General features: G+C 43.5%; 1 protein-coding gene across 9 annotated transcripts in view; it reads right to left on the bottom strand.

Annotated features, from left to right (window-relative positions):
• AZIN1 (antizyme inhibitor 1) overlaps window positions 1-16,176 on the bottom strand; it is a 40,835-nt gene extending 24,659 nt beyond the window's left edge. For 7 of the 9 annotated variants that reach the window (XM_039464339.2, XM_074386614.1, XM_039464340.2 and 4 more), the window contains exons 1-2: window positions 15,758-16,148; window positions 9,939-10,076 (exon numbers count right to left, since the gene is read on the bottom strand). The gene's annotated coding sequence lies outside the window, so the exon portion shown is untranslated. Of the gene's footprint in view, window positions 1-9,938; window positions 10,077-15,757 lie in introns of all 9 variants that reach the window. The other 2 variants (NM_001301731.1, NM_001291497.1) reach the window with 1 other exon arrangement.
• Between the last annotated feature and the right edge of the window lie 655 nt (window positions 16,177-16,831).

A 16,831-nucleotide genomic window follows, 5' to 3' on the forward strand; every position in this document is an offset into this window, starting at 1 on the left:
TAGGTTTGAATCACTACGAAAGAGTGAAGCTACATACTGAAATTGGAAGAAAATCTCTATAAATTGGGTTATCCTAAGATCAGATAAACTTCTGCTACCCTGGACCCCAAAGTAAGTAAAAGACAGTAACAGCCTACATCGAGTACTCTGAGTAATCAAGGACAAGACTTGCTTCAATAAGAAAGCCAGTAATCACAATGCATACCCCTAAAATTATTTTTCAGGTGATAAGGTTGCAAAAAACTAGTAACCCTACAGGAAGAAAACTAAAGGTGACTGCTAAGTGATTGTTTTAAAGAAGAAGAACAAGAATGAATAGGAAACATGCAAGGGGGTGAAAAATCCTAAAGGGAACACGCCTAACAGGCTAAGTCTGATAGTGCTTGTGTAAAGACTGCCTCACTATAAATATTAAAATGTAGCTTGATGAGAAAACAAAATACACAATTCTCACAGCAATATTACTTTTGCATATGGAATTAACACAATTAGACTCTCTTAAAAATGTTGTCTTGACTATTAAATGTGTAGACTTGTTTTTTGCTGCAGAAAATGTGTGTATACTAAAGCGTGTGTTTTTCTGCACACAAGTGAAATATTTACATCCCTTCTGGCAATTTAGTAACATTAAAGATGACTATTACAATACAACATGAAGTACATAATCATTAATTTCAAGTTTTCTAGCTTTCCTAGTTTCAATCAAGCATAGGGAATAATCCTTTTAAGAGACTCACTATTTTGGTTACCTTAGGGCAGAGCTCATTGACTGCTTATCCCCTACCTACCCAAGGAAAACACAGTAATACATGTGCAATACAGTAATTGCAAAGAAGACCAGGTTAAGTAGGTTATTAAGAAATAAGATGCAGCCAGGTGCAGTGGCTCACACCTGAAATCCCAGCACTTTGGGAGGCCAAAGTGGGTGGATCACCTGGGGTCAGGAGTTCAAGACCAGCCTGTCTAACATGGTGAAACTCCGTTTCTACTAAAAATACACAAAATTAGCTGGGCGCTGGGCATGGTGGTGTACACCTGTAATCCCAGCTACTCGGATGGCTGGGGCAGGAGAATTACTTGAACCTGGGAGACAGAGGTTACAGTGAGCCGAGATCACACCATTGTAGTACAGCTTGGGCAACAAGAGTAAACCTCCATCTCAGAAAAATAAAATAAGATGCAATACCTCAGAGGCCCCTGTACATCTCTCCCAGGCGGTGATGGGTACATATTCCTTAAAATTTGTTCAGACCGTCTCTAATCATCATTCCTTTGTTAATTAATTTTTAAATTCTCTAAGTGACCCTAAAACAGTGTTGGGCAGTGTGGTACTTTACATTCCATTGACTGGCAGTTTAAGTAGTCTAGAACATATACCTGGGACTGGAACTGCTAGGCTATTTAATGTCAAACGGTTTTCAAGTCTTCTGCTCATTTTCTTGTTTTTGCCTTTTATTCATCTGTAGGAGCTCTTTATGAATTTAGGATAGCAAACCTCTAATTAGGAAGATTGTTTTGAGGGGGCGGGGGGGGGAATTTTTTTTGGTCGTAGTTTCCATGTTGAACATACCGGAGTAACACCTTTGGTCATGCCAAATATAGCATATTCATGCTGAACCTGAGCTAAGAAGATACCATACTTGTTTAGGACCTCTTTGCAAACTGGGCATCAAGGGATCCTTTCAGTAAAGATCAAGAAGTAGATAAAAAGTCATCTGGGCCCGGCGCAGTGGCTCAGGCCTGTAATTCCAGCACTTTGGGAGGCCAAGGTGGGCAGATCACGAGGTCAAGAGATCAAGACCATCCTGGCCAACATGGTGAAACCTTGTCTCTACTAAAAATATAAAAATTAGCTGGGCGTGGTGGTGCGCACCTGTAGTCCTAGCTACTCAGGAGGCTGAGGCAAGAGAATTGCTTGAACCCAGGAGGTGGAGGTTGCAGTGAGCCGAGATCGAACCACTGCACTCCAGCCTGGCACCAGGCGACGGAGGGAGACTCTGTCTCAAAAAAAAAAAAAGAAAAGAAAAAAGAAAAAAAAAGTAATCTAAGTCCGCTGGGCCCGTTGTCTCATGCCTGTAATCCCAGCACTTTGGGAGGACGAGGTGGGTGGATTTCCTCAGGTTGAGAGATTGAGACCAGCCTGACCAACATGGAGAAACCCCATCTTTACTAAAAATACAAAATTAGCCGGGCATGGTGGCTTGTGCTACTCAGGAGGCTGAGGCAGGAAAATTGCTTGAACCTGGGAGGCGGAGGTTGCAGTGAGTCGAGACTACAGCATTGCACTCCAGCCTGGGCGACAAGAGCAAAACACGTCTCAAAAAAAAAAAGTTACTTGAAGTCAACATAAAGCTCATATATATTGTCAGGCACAGTGGCTCATGCCTGTAATCCCAGCACTTTGGGAGGCGAAGGAGGGCAGATCACCTGAGGTCAGGAGACCAGCCTGACCAACATGGCAAAACTCTGTCTCTACTAAAAATACAAAATTAGCCAGGCATGGTTGCCAGTGCCTGTAATCCCAGCTGTTTGGGAGGTTGAAGCAGGGAGAATTGCTTGAACCTGGAAGGTGGAGGTTGCAGTGCGCCAAGATGGCACCGCTGCACTCCAGCCTGGGCAACAGAGTGAGACTCCATCTCAAAACAAAAAAATGGGTGGGTGGGGGGCTAAAATTAATTTTGGTCTATATGAGCAGAGTCACTATAAGGAGCTGTATCCTAAGAATACATGCTAAGCAACTAAAGAATGCAACTAGAGTATAAAACCAAAAAGCCGTTACAATTAAGCTTTTATAAGACATATCTACAGAGAAAGAACAAAGCATGCGTGACTTACACAGTTCTCATTAATGTATGTTTTAAGATTATTATAGCTAATGCTACTCTATTATCCTAGAGCAGTGTTGTCCAATAGAACTAACCACATATAGCTCCCAAACATTTTGAAATGTGGAGCTCATAAAGCAGAGGAACTGATTTCTAATTTTATTTAGTTTTAATTTAGTAAATGTGAATAGCCACCTGTCCAATGGCTACTGTTCTTAACAGAGCAGTTTTAGGGGTTACTGTTTTCCTATGTTCAAACTACTGAGATCGAGTCCATAAAAATCACAAATTAAAAAGTATTTGGGCTGGGTGTGGTGGCTCACACCTGCAATCCCAGCACTTTAGGAGGCCCCAGTGGGTTGATCATGAGGTCAGGAGTCAAGACTAGCCTGGCCAATGTGGTGAAATCCTGTCTCTACTAAAAATACAAAAATTAGCCAAGTGTCGTGGCACTTGCCTGTAGCCCCAGCTATTCAGGAGGCTGAGGCAGAAGAACTGCTTGAACCTGGGATGCAGAGTGAGCCGAGATTGTGCCACTGCCCTCCAGCCTGGGTGACAGAGTGAGACTCTGTCTCAAAAATAAAAATAAAAATAAATAACATAAAATAAAATACATGTTTGTCCCTAAAATGACTCTGCTTAAGCTAACAAGTATCAATTTACAAGTTGACAAAGACAGTATGTAATAAACTCTGTATCAAGTCTTGAACAGAGACTTGAAATATGTGCTTACATAAAATAAGGGAAAACTTTAAAGTTTAAAAGGTCTGTCTTGGCTCTTGCTGCAAGTAAGTTAAAGGCATTTTAAACCTCAGGATGGCTGGGTATGGCCTCGGCAGGTTTAACCTGACTATCCTAATCCCTTAACCCTGTATGCTATACTGTATCTTTTACTCATGCAAAATGTAAAGAACAGTGGATTAGCAAAAAGGATAGCTAAATACCTGCTTTAGTTGACATGTGACAAATTGCTTGATTTGAGTGGGCATGGATGACCCTGGAATAAAGGAAGGAGAAAATATCTGTGCTCCCTGGGCCTTACCAGTACCTAACCCCCTCACTTGAAAGAGCCTCCTTAGGCTTATCTGAACAATGGCCAGTCTAGAACAGTAGCCTACCATATACTAGATTTTACAGTTTACAAGCCTTTCTTATATGCAATATCTCATTTATTCTAATGGAAGTTAAATGCCCCAGAAGAGATTGGTTTACCTGGGTTGGCGTAGGGGTGGGGGAGGACCCAAACTGGAGAACTCTGAAACAAGACCTGACTAGGTGAAGACTGTGATGGTGATGGAGCACACAGATTGGTAGTCACTATTAATTTTCTCAGCTCAAGTAACCTTTAATAAATGCAAAAGCCATTTATCCCCTTTAAAAACTAGTCTACGATTGGGTGCAGTGGCTCAGGCCTGTAATCCCAGCACTTTGGGAGGCAGAGGAAGGTGGATCACCTGAGGTCAGGAGTTCAAGACAAGTCTGACCAACATGGTGAAACCCCCTCTCTACTAAAATAGGATATAAGCCAAGGGTGGTGGCGCATGCCTGTAATCTCAGCTACTTGGGAGGCTGATGCAGGAGAATCACTTGAACCTGGGAGGCGGAGGTTGCAGTGAGCCGAAATCATGCCACTGCATCCAGCCTGGGCAACAAGAACAAATCTCCGTCTCAAACAAGGGGCGAAAAAAACCTGGCCTACATTTCTTTCCAATCGTTTTGGCTTTCCTAGAAAAAAATGCTAAATTTGCTCAAAGCAAGAAATACCACGTTTCTAAAACCTTGTTTATCCACTAATATGCTATCATTCGCATTGTGTTTTTACAGAATATTTTTCTGCTACTTTACCCAAGCATCGACATGCCATTGACTACTACTTTGTGCATGCCAAGGGGATATACAGACTATTTCAACGATAGTGGTTTTACTCATCTTTTTGGTCAAAGAGAGTCTACACCATTAACGAATGTTCTGTTAATATGCTTGCATCGCAGTTATCTTTAAAATACCAAATATCTGTGAGGAATTAAATCTGGGACAAGGGGAGGAGAAAAGAAAAACCTAAGTACCATATATCAAAACTATTCTCTCCTTTCTCTGTAGTCAGGGTCAACAACCTCCCTTTGCTTTGAGACGGAGTCAGTCTTGCAGTCTCCTAGGCTGCAGTGCAGTGGCACCATCTTGGCTCACTGTAACCTTCACTTCCTGGGTTTAAGTGATTCTCCTGCCTCAGGCTCCCTAGTAGCTGGGATTACAGGCATGCACCACCACACCCAACAAATTTTTATATTTTCAGTAGAGACGGGGTTCTGCCAACTTGGTCTTAAACTCCTGACCTCAGGTGATATGCACTCCTGGGCCTCCCAAAGTGTTGGGTTACAGGCACAAGCCACTATACCCGTCAACAACCTCTCTTCTACTGACAAGTAACAGTGAAACATGAGAAGTACTATCTTTCCAGCCCAGCACAGTGGCTCACGCCTGTAATCTCAGCATTTGGGAGGCTGAGGCAAGTGGATCACCTAAGGTCTGGATTTTGAGACCAGCCTGGCCCAAATGGTGAAACCCCGTCTCTACAAAAATACAAAAATTAGTAGTCAGGCATGATGGCGGGTGCCTGTAGTCCCAGCTACTCAGGAGGCTGAGGCAGGAGAAATCACCTGAACCAGGGAGGCAGAAGCTGCAGTGAACTGAGATCACGCCACTGTACTCCAGCCTGGGCAAGAGAGGGAGACTGCATCTCCAAAAGTAAAATTTTAAAAATCTTTCCTAGTTAAAATAATCCTAATTAGGTAGGACAGGTCCTACTAGGAAATATATAAATACTAAAGACTGGAAGACAAAAAGGGAATATTTAAAATGCTGATGTTCTTCTAAAGTTCCCACATGTACATATAGATTTGACTAATGACAAAGAAAAAAAAAATTTTTTTAAGCAAACGTGTAAGGAATACATTAAGCAAATCAATTAACTGAACCCCTTTTCTATACTGCACAACATTAAAGGGTATCTGATAATGGTTAATTCAATCTGACCTCATCACTGGATCCACTATTAGAAGCAAACATAGCTTTTCAAGTTTTAAAATATTTTCCGTTAGGCTAATTCATTAATTATAATTGAAGGTATATCCAAAACAAATAGAAAACTACCCTACTAGAAAACCTTTACTACAGCATCAAGTCCTAAGGGATTTCTTAAAGGCATGCAAAAACTTCTTCATTAGGAGCCCATTACATTTATCTTTGATATTGACCTCAAAATATTCTGTTAAGATATTTTTGCAGTGTTCACACACTAAATCATATACATATTCTAACTTATGAAAGAAGATGATTATGTAAGCAACTTCCAAGTTTCCAGATACTTAATGGTATGAACTATCTCAAAATTGGGTGGTTGCTTTAAAACCTAACCCGGTTCTGAATGCTTGATTTAGCAGAAATACCAAAGGAAAAAAAATAATTAAAAACAAACAAACAAACAAAAAGACAACCCTAACCCGGAGGCCAATTCTGAATCTCAGACCACCTGTACAGAAATCTTAGTGGACCAGTTAAAGTAGAGTTCACATAGCTACACTCTTCGAAATGCTATGGGCCAAATAATTCTCATGAAGGCCGTTTTTACTCCTTTTAATGCTTTCCAAATAATATTGTTGATCTACGGAAAATTAACCCCAGGATTTCAGTGTCCAATAGAGCAAACTGTTATTATGTTTTTTTAAAGACGGAGTTTCGCTCATTACCCAGGCTGGAGTGCAATGGCACGATCTCGGCTCACCGCAACCTCCACCTCCTGGGTTCAGGCAATTCTCCTGCCTCAGCCTCCTGAATAGCTGGGATTACAGGCATGCACCACCATGCCCAGCTAATTTTTTGTATTTTTTTTTTTTTAGTAGAGACAGGGTTTCACCATGTTGACCAGGATGGTCTCGATCTCTTGACCTCGTGATCCACCCGCATCGGCCTCCCAAAGTGCTGGGATTACAGGCTTGAGCCACCGTGCCCAGCGAGCAAACTGTTATTAATACGTAAAGATAAACACATTTCTGGAATGCGGAATTTTCTTTTGTCAATTTTACTAATTCTAGTCAAGAAACCTTTGGGACCAGGTAACTTTTTAAATTCAGAGTTCGTTAGATTTTTGAACAATAATGTAGTACACATACTTTACATATGTTATGTAATACTCTTCAGGAGAATGAGTCAGCACCCTGCAACCACAATATTTCTGTAGCAAAATTTAGGAATATTAATACTAAATGGGATAAGTAAAGACAAAAATAGCCTCAAATCAGCACATATTCAGGTCAAGTCCCATCGTCCCCCACCCCTGCCAAATCAGTTCAGGTCACATCAAGGAAGTCAAAAAATTTTTTCTGTTAAGATTTTTTGGGTCGGGCGTGGTGGCTCAAGCCTGTAATCCCAGCACTTTGGGAGGCCGAGGCGGGTGGATCACGAGGTCGAGAGATCGAGACCATCCTGGTCAACGTGGTGAAACCCCGTCTCTACTAAAAATACAAAAAAAAAAATTAGCTGGGCATGGTGGCGCGTGCCTGTAGTCCCAGCTACTCAGGAGGCTGAGGCAGGAGAATTGCTTGAACCCAGGAGGCGGAGGTTGCGGTGAGCCGAGATCGTGCCATTGCACTCCAGCCTGGGTAACAAGAGCGACACTCTGTCTCAAAAAAAAACAAAAAAAAAACAAAAAAACAAAAAAATTTTTTTTGTTAAGACTTTTTGGGCCGGGCGCGGTGGCTCAAGCCTGTAATCCCAGCACTTTGGGAGGTCGAGAGATCGAGACCAACCTGGTCAACATGGTGAAACCCCGTCTCTACTAAAAATACAAAAAATTAGCTGGGCATGGTGGTGCGTGCCTATAATCCCAGCTACTCAGGAGGCTGAGGCAGGAGAATTGCCTGAACCCAGGAGGCGGAGGTTGCGGTGAGCCGAGATCGCGCCATTGCACTCCAGCCTGGGTAACAAGAGCGAAACTCCGTCTCAAAGAAAAAAAAAAAAAAAAGATTTTTTGGATTTCACAATTTTATGAAAAAGGTATTGTGGACCTGTATCTTTATAGCAAAGCATCAAATACCAGACATGCAAAATTAGAAAACTAAATGTAAATATTTAAACAAGTTATATTTATTTGGCATAATATACATTGTACCTGGGCATAATAAAGTTAAAAGCCAGTCACTCTGCCAGAACCTGCAGAATAATCTTTAGCTTCTACCTGCTTCCATTCCCTCCAACCCAAAAGGAGGGAGACACTACAGGCTTTTTGAATTCTATGTTATTAATCTAAAGACTATTTTTCCCTGATTTTGCGGACTCATTCAGCTCACTGACAACAGTCTCACGTGTTTAAGAGGAAACACCAGTAGAAATATTAAACATAATGCAAGGTAAGTTTTCTTTAAAGCAAGAAACTTGAACAGAAGGATTATACTCTATTATGGTCTTCCCAACAGAAATGAAGCTTGTTCTTAAATTACTGCCTTAGATTCTATTTGTGACTATGATGGTAACATAACTGTAATAGATCCTACCACCCAAAAAGGTTTTAAATCTCCAAGCCAACTTGAGACAAAAACATCAGGTATGCTGCAAATAGAACAAATGGACTAACAAAAAAAATTAGGCAACCAATGACCCTGCTTCTCTTTAATATGCACATAAGCCACCTGGATATAGATTTCTGATTCAGGTATGGGTGAGGATGAGATTCTGCATTTCTGTTCTAGGTGAGGATGCTAATGCAATTCATCTGAAGACTATACGGCATAACTAAACATAGCAATGCACTCAAAAAAGAAACTATGCCAGTACAACATTATGTTATAGCTGGGATTCAAAATACTCGTATTTGCTCAAATTTACACAGGTAGAAGGCGGCCAGTATGGGAAACCTTCTCATCAGCATTCTACATCAAAGCCTTCAAGAAACCTTACGTTTTTTAAAAAATTAATTAATTAATTTTTTTTTTATTTTTGGGACAGATTTTCGCTGTTGTTACCCAGGCTGGAGTGCAATGGCGCGATCTCGGCTCACCGCAACCTCCACCTCCTGGGTTCAGGCAATTCTCCTGCCTCAGCCTCCTGAGTACCTGGGATTACAGGCTCGCACCACCATGCCCAGCTAATTTTTCGTATTTTTAGTAGAGACGGGGTTTCACCACATTGACCAGAATGGTCTCGATCTGTTGACCTTGTGATCCACCCGCCTCGGCCTCCCAAAGTGCTGGGATTACAGGCTTGAGCCACCGCGCCCGGCCGAAACCTTACTATTTAAACTGTGCTTCCTTCTCCTTAGCCTTAAAAATCTGAGTCTAAAATTCTAATTTGCATTACCATCAAATGTTTAACATACTCTACTTAGAGCAAACATTTTTATCCAGTAGGGATCTGTTTAACAAGATCAGATTAAACCAACACTAAAACTGATACCCTCAGCTTTCTTGAAAACTTCAAATGCTATCATTCCCTCCAACTTTCTGACCAAACTCAAAAACACTTAAATTTTAATACCAAAATCCAAATTTCCATAATAAGTCGACATACTACAAAATTTTTTAATAAACCCACACAAATCTAGCAGCTCAAATTCAGTTTACTGTGGAATTACATTTTGCACAGGGGCTTAATTCTAAAGTCAAATCCACACACAGAAAACCAGGTACAGTCAAAAACTAACCTTGAAAATCTGTTTGGAAGGTGGCATGTTGGGAGACATACATATATCATCTTTCAGTAAGTCCACAAAAAACAATCCATTTTTCCTACCAGCTGAGTATTAACAATCATTTCACTATTAAGTGGTTGAATGATGTGATAAACTGCAACTTAAATTACCAAGCCTTCTTCAACTTGTATTTTCTAAGTTATGCATTCAAGATAATGTTTTAAATGATCCAGTCATTGGTAAACAATACACACAACTAAATTGGTCAAGTCTGTAACTGGGAACTGTCATATCTCTATTTTAGAAATTTAAAAGTCACTGCACTTTAAGAGGTAAATGCAATTTCAAATTCTGAAAAATACTAACCAATGCAGCACTCTTCTTTCAATTTTTAAGACCCCTTCACCCCCAACAGAAGTGCAAATACTTACATGGACAAGTTGGGAGATGGAACCCCCCTATCATCAGCTAGGTTCCCAAGGTGGCTCAGCGTTGAAGTCGAACTGCTCTCTATACAGCACTTCTCCTAGGCCCTCTGGGTAGTTGTATACTTGGTCAGAAAGTTCGCCCTAAATGAAGGAAATAGAAGTAGCAGAAGACAGTCCTATGTTAAAAAAAAAAAACGTTTAGGCTGACTTAAAAACGTTTCATTAAAGTCGTATTACACAAATGATGTTTTCAAAGACTTTACCAAAGTAGTAAGTACTTTATGTAGCAAACACTTCCAAGCTGCTGTACTATAAAACTCATAGAAGCTGACGTCATGGCCATCTTTCCAAATTGTTTTATCTGCTTACTCATGAGTTTCCAGCCTTCATTTTTGAAAATTAAAAAAAAAAAAAAAACTTCATTTTTGCTATCATTGGTCCTGTAAAACTCCATATTTTTAAGTGGACCAGAATTTAAAAATTCCAAGTACCCTCACCAACTTAGTGAACATGCAAGCCTTTATATGAATAATGTACTAGCATGACCTAATAGTTTGAAACCACCCGGAACACTCTTACTTCTCAAATACTTCTTTGCTTTTTATATTTTTGTTTTGTTTCATTTTCGTTTTTTTTGTTTTTATTTTTTGCTTTTTATATTTTAAGTGTAAAATTCCACTACAATACCAAAAGAAGACTTTATAACTTAGCTAATGCATTATATACATAAGTAACTTTTGAAAAAAATAACTTGAGAACTACCTTATAATATTAAGCAAGTATTCTCTTATGGTTTATCTCCTCATACCTAACTTCCTTAGACATAACTCATTTTATTATCACCAGCAGCAAATAAATGTGATAAGTGCACAACACACTAAGCAACATGCTAGATGAGCTTTAGACATTGTTACCACTCATCACTTCTACTACATAAAAATGATATACCTGTTTCTATTTAAAATTCAATGGTTACTGTTTTAAAGTAATATAATCTCACAGTATTTCCTAGAAAGGGGTGGTAAGAAGGAAGCTAGAAAACCACAAACTGTTAAGTTTAAGAGCTGGAGGGATTTCAAAAGCATTGTAGGCATACCTAATGTGTATCTCACCAGGATCAAGGCATTCCTGGTGGAGGCAAAATGTTCCATCTGTCTAGAAGGAGAAACTGATCACATGCTCAATGAATGACATTTATGGATGATGAGGAAAGAACTCCTACAAACATGCGATGATAATAATCCTATATTAGATTCCAAATAATGTACTACTCCATAACATTCTGATTCTTTCAGTATCAACATAATTTTTAAAATAAATAAAAAGTTGAGTCATGCTAGGACAGATCATTCTCAATGATCCTAAAGAATAGGATAAGATACCCTGGGTCAGGCATTACTCATCTTTTCCTCAATACTATATCCACAGCTATTTTGCTTCTTAATGCAACCCAAGAGCAATGATGTGAAACATTAAGGACATTAAACTTCAGACATTCCAGAATGTTCCTCAGTGAGAACCCTCCAATATTTCCATTTAACAAAGAGATACTAGCAGGGAATGAAAGCTCTAGAATTTGAGAGGCATTATCTGAATAGAAAAAATAAGGCTGGGTACAGTGGCTCCAAGCCAGCAGATCAATTCAGGCCAGGAGTTTAAGATCCATCTGGCCAACACGGTGAAATCCCATCTTCTACTTACTAAAAGTACAAAAATTAGCTGGGCATGGTGGAGCACACCTGTGATCTTAGTTACTTGGGAGGCTGAAGTATGAGAATTGCTTGAACCCAGGAGACGGAGGTTGCAGTGAGCAGAGATCGTGCCACTGTACTTCAGCCCAGGCCACAGAGGGAGATGAAAGAAAAAAAGAAAAGAGAGAGATAAAGAGAGAGAGGAAAGGAGGGAAGGAAAGAAAGGGAAGAAAAAGAAAAACGAAAGAAAGGAGCCAGGTGTGGCAGGATGCATGTATCTATGATTTCAGCTACTGAGGAGGCTGAGGCAGGAGGACTGCTTGAGCCCATGAATTTACGTCCAGCCTGGGCAACACAACAAGACCCTGTATATTGAAAAAGCACATAGGATAAACACTTCTTATAAGCAGTTACCTACAGGATAATCAAAAGTTTTTTGTTGTTGTTGAGGCAGTCTTGCTCTATCAACAAGCTGGAGTGCAGTGGCGGGATCTCAGTTCACTATAACCTCTGTCTCTCAGGTTCAAGTGATTGTCCTGCCTCAGTCTCACAAGTAGCTAGGACTACAGGTGCACGCCACTATGCCTAGCTAATTTTTGCATTTTTAGTAGAGACGGAGCTTCACCACATTGGTCAGGATAGTCTTTATCTCTTGACCTGGTGATGCGCCCACTGAGGCCTCCCTAAGTGCTGGGATTACAGGCACACCGCACAGATAAACACTTCTTGTAAGCACTTACATACAGTATAGAAAGAATGTTTATCTGGATAGTTAAGATAATAAAGCATGGCCAGTGCGGTGGCTCAGGCCTATAATCCCAGCACTTTGGGAGGCCCAGGCAGGTGGATCACAAGGTCAGGAGATGGAGACCATCCTGGCTAACATGGTGAAACCCCATCTGTACTAGAAATACAAAAAATTAGCCAGGCATGGTGGCATGTACCTATAGTCCCACCTATTCAGGAGGCTGAGGCAGGAGACTTGAACCTGGGAGGTGGAGGTTGCAGTGAGCCAAGATTGCTCCACTGGACTCCAGCCTGGGAAACAGAGAAAGACTCTGTCTCCAAAAAAAAAAGATAATAAAGCAACAATGAGTTGTTAAATGTAGAAAAGGCACTATGGAAAAAGATAAATTATTTTCATTTAGAATGGTGTATGTAAGCCCTGCAAATTCTCAAACAACACCTTAGAGAATAGCAAGCACACAGAGAGCTCAGTTGGTCAGTAACATACAAGAAGTATTTTACGCAATTATTTATTTTTGCTTTCTTAAAAATTAGAGACGGGGGTCTCACCATGTTGCTCAAGCTGGTCTCGAATTCCTGAGCTCAAGTGATCTACCTGCATCAGCCTCCCAAAGAGTTAGGATTACAGGTGCAAGCCACCGTGCAACTACAAAAAACTTCTTATTCCAAACTTAGTATCTCAAAATTATCGGTATGTCTCTGAAAACACAATGCCTTCAACAGTGATTTTTAAAATTGTTCAGTGGTATTCTTTATAAAAACCCTAAACCCCAGTCTAATCATAAGAAAAACTTCGCGTTAACCCAAGTTTAGGGGAGGGGAGTATGCTACCAAATACCTGACAGCACTTTTCTAGACTGATGGTAATGAAAAACAAGGGAAAACAGAGAAATTGTCACAGACAAAAGAAAACTGGGGAAGACATGGCAACTAAATACAATGTGGTAACTTGGATTCCGGAACAGAAAAGACATTAAAGAAAAACTGGCAAGTCCCGAATGTAGTTAATAGTGCCAATGTCCGTTTCTTTTTCTTTTCTTTTTTTTTTTTTTTGAGAGAGTCTTGCTCTGTTGCTCAGGCTGGAGTGCAATACCCAATCTCTGCTCACTGCAACCTCCACCTCCCAAGTTCAAGCAATTCTCCTGCCTCAGCCTGGGAGTAGCTGGGATTACAGGCGCCCACCAGCATGCCTGGATAGTTTTTGTATTTTTAGTAGGGACGGGGTTTCGTCATATTGGCCAGGCTGGTCTCGAACTGGTCACTGACCTGTGATCTGCCTGCCAGGGCCTCCCAAAGTGTTGGGATCTCAGCCAGCCTAGTTTCTTAGTTTTAACAAATGTACTGTAATAATGTAAAATGTTACTAATAAAATAACTGGGTGGAAAGTATACAGAAACTGTATCTTTGCGATTGCTGTGCAACTAAAATATGCCAAAATAAAGTTGATTAAAAAAAAAAAAAAACAAGCATCGGAGAGTCACCTAATGGACTACTGCTGAGCAACACAATCTACTGATAAAGGCAACAGGAATATTAAAAATGTGCTGAGTTAGAGGCCTTTTACACCGAAGAAGGTATACTGTATGAGTCCATTTATATAGAAATTCTAGAACAAGCGAAAAGTCTGGCCTTTTTAAAAAAATCAAGATCGTGGTTGGCTCTGTGGTTAGTGGGATACAACCTGAAAAACCAAAACTTTTAAGGGTGTTGGCGATGTTCTATATCTTGGTAAGAGATTTAGGTTACACAGCTGTATTTGTCAAAGCTTATCAAATTGCATACTTAAGATTGTGGATTCATACTGATGTGAACTTTACCCTCTAAGACCTAAAAAATAAATAAGCGGTACTGAGCCCTATTTAACATGCACATACTAAAGTTCGAGGGGTGAAGTGTTCTGGCGTCTCCAACTTACTTTGAAATGCATCAACAAATAAGGCAAAACGTTAACTGCAAAAACTAGATAGAGGTATCATTCTACCTTCCGTTTGGAAATGTAAGTAATGAAACCTTGGGGGAGAAAGGCACTGACTACTTGACTTCACTTATCACCACCGATAATCATTTTCTTTTGGACTCTATCTTTCCTACTTAAACTCCTTGGGCTTTCTCTTCATGATCAGCATATGCACGCTCTCATATATGTAAAAGAAATTAATGAATTATGACGGCCTTTCTAGACAATCAAGAGCCATACTTCTGCCAACCCTTGCTGTGTTTGATGTGCTTTGATGTATTTCTACAACAACCTTTGCTGAGTACACAGCAATTCTCCCTCCTTGGAGTCCCTGAGATTATCACCCAGTCTGGGAAATCACGATAGAAACACGACGGGACACAGAACGAACATAACCAAGATGCCACCAAGAAATCCAGTTAAATGTGCTGAAACACCTTGGGACAGTAAACTGTGTTCCGGACTGTTTTGTGTTTCCGAATCAACAACTTAAGTCTACGAAACACACGTTCAGGAGAGATACATTGTTAAGGGTTAGGACACGTCACCACCAATAACTGTTGGCAATAAAGACAGTACTTGATAAGCCACTCATCTACCAATCTCCCTTTCAGCCCAGGAATCGTGGCGCGGACGGAAAAACGAAGCCATGGTGACTAATCCTCAGGCCCCAGGAGGTGACTGGGGTGAGTGAAGGCGACTTGACCCAATCAGGAGCGCCGCAGGGGCGGAGCAGCAGCCCGAGGCTTCCAGAAGGGGCCAAAGGCCTGTCGCTCGCTACCTGACACCGGGACTTCCCCGCCGCCAGGCCCCAAGTGGCGTCAACTTTCCTCCACCAGAGGGGGAGCGCGCTCCCCACACCCCCCAGGAAATACGACTTCCTCTGCAGCTGTCACCAGCGGCCGACGCGGGGCCCGCCCCGCTCCATTCATAACCAGGACCCCAGCCGTTGCAGCCCACGGCGCCGCCCGCCCGCCAGCCGGGCTCCGGGAGACGAAGGCGGAGGCGGCGCAGAGCGCAGTAGGGGCTGCGGGACCCCGGCCCCTAAGGGCTGCGGCCGGGCCCCCTCCCCGGAAACAGCAATGCACCACGGGAGAGGGGTGGGGGCCGCACGCCGCCAGAAGGAACGACGACCCCCGGCGGCAAGACCCCCACACGCGGCCCCACTCGTACACGCCCCCTCGCCCCAACCGCGGTGGCTCCGGGTCGGCCGAGCGTCCAGCGGTCGCCCGAAGGTCCCGTGGCTCGGCCCGCCTCCGCCGCCGCCGGGGGCACCGACAGCCGCCACACATGCCGCCGCCGCCATGTTCGAGGCGGCCGGCCGCGGGGCACTGCGGGGACGCCTGTGGGCGGCGGGGCCCAACCGGAGCCCCCCGAGGTCGACCCCGCGTCCCAGACCCTCCTGCACCCCTTGGCTCGGTACTCACGTGAGATAACGGCCCAAAGAGTCGGGTAAAGCGTCTTCTCTTTTTTGGCGGAATTTTTAAAGAGGGATGTGGTTACCTTGAGCAGAAATACCCAAGGCGGCCTGGGCCATAGGCTGCGGGAACGACGTGGGGGTAAAAGCGCGGCACCGACACCAGCTGTGCAGCAGTGGCGGCGGCGGCCGAAGGAGAGAAATAGAACAGCGCAAGGAAAAGAAGAAAGGCGCGGGCTGGGTGGCGAGAGGATTCCGACTCGTCACACCGCAGAACAGCCGAGAGAGAAAGGATGAGAAGAGGCAGAAAAGGCGACGACAGGAGAAAAAAAAGGTAAACCGGCGGCCGCGACGGGAGCCTGAGAATGTGAGAAGGCGGTGCCGCCGACGCCAGTATTTACAGCAGGGGGCGTGGCCTGGTGACATCACAGCCGGCCGGACAGCCGCGCGAGCGGGGTGGAGCCCGGCTGTCGCCCGGAGAGAAGGGAGGGGGCGGAAGAGGAAGGAGGAATGAGCCCGGGAGAAAAAGGGGAGGGGGCGGCGCGCGACCGGGTCATGCAGGTGCAGACTGGCCGGCTGCTTCCCGCCCTCCCGCCACCCGCAGCTCCCGGGCAGGCGGAGGGCGGCCCCGCGGGTGTGGGCCGGGAGAGGGAGGAGGCTGGGTCAGAGCACGCCGTCAGCCCGACCTCCCCCCACCCCCGCGCCCGCCTCTCGGGCGCCTACGCTCACGCTGCGGGGCCCAGAGCGTGGTGAGCGGAGTCGGGCTCCACGCTGGCCGCGTTTGAGATCTGTCCTGGGCCTGAGGTGGCGCGACCCCTCTGCGGCCTACAGTGGGCGTGGGGGAAGCCTGTGGGCGCGTCGGAGCCTTCCCGTCGAGCTCCCTTGGCTTTGTGAGGCCTGTAATCCACCCTGGGGACAGGCCTTTCAGGCTGAGGCGCCAGCACTCGGGGATGCGGTGCTCCTTTGGGGAAGCGAGTTCCTCGTGGCCAGAAACGACCTGCCCAGTGTTCGAGTGTCAAAAGGGGTTGTGAAAATGTCCTCAGTGCTCATACGTTGCAATATGGTGCAGTGGAAATTTTTTAAA

This window comes from Saimiri boliviensis, chromosome 15 (assembly GCF_048565385.1).
Source record: "Saimiri boliviensis isolate mSaiBol1 chromosome 15, mSaiBol1.pri, whole genome shotgun sequence".
In the NCBI taxonomy this organism is placed as follows: Eukaryota; Metazoa; Chordata; class Mammalia; order Primates; family Cebidae; genus Saimiri; species Saimiri boliviensis.